Source organism: Sycon ciliatum, chromosome 13 (genome assembly GCF_964019385.1).
Source record: "Sycon ciliatum chromosome 13, ocSycCili1.1, whole genome shotgun sequence".
Taxonomy (NCBI): domain Eukaryota; kingdom Metazoa; phylum Porifera; class Calcarea; order Leucosolenida; family Sycettidae; genus Sycon; species Sycon ciliatum.
Window position 1 is genome coordinate 11,654,642 of NC_088655.1, and position 687 is coordinate 11,655,328.

Genomic DNA, 687 nt, shown 5'->3' on the forward strand with positions numbered 1-687 from the left:
ACAATGGCGTTGTCAGTTCGCCAGCTAACATACCTTCACCACATTGGTACATAGTGCCAGAACTAGATGCTTGGAATTCAAAGCGACTCCGACCGGGCCACAGGGAAACCTGCACTGATTACTTTTACCTGTCAGTTTTGCAAGGATTGTGAGCTGAGACATTTTTAGATAACGGCGATCCGTCTGCACGAACCAGAGAGTCGTAAAATTATCACGACTCCATAAAATAACGCCACTCACGGGCGCGAATAGAATGCAATCCATATCATAGCGGCTGATTTGTCCCTGTCCAGTGTATTTCCTGAGAATGACAATTGAAGATTGCTCCTCCAGATAGAGACACAAACGATATTTTGACTTGAGTGCCCGTTTGCTGTGTATTGGTATTTCCTGCGCCCATCTCAACTACCTTTGGAAGTCGGTAAGAACACCGTTTAGGTGCTTTTGAACGGCTGAAGGAAATACTTAGCTCCCTCGTTGCCCGCATCCAGCATGTCACTTCTTCTGCTCGGAGTAAACCCTGCCACGCAGCGTCTGGAGAAGCTCTGCAGCCTAACGGAGTTGGAGGCGTTTTTGCGCACTACCATTTCGGCGAGCTGTATTGATGTGATTCTGCGAACCGTACGCAATAACCAACAGCTGGACAGTCTGTGGCAAACGCCTTTCCTGATTATTGTCATGATCCGA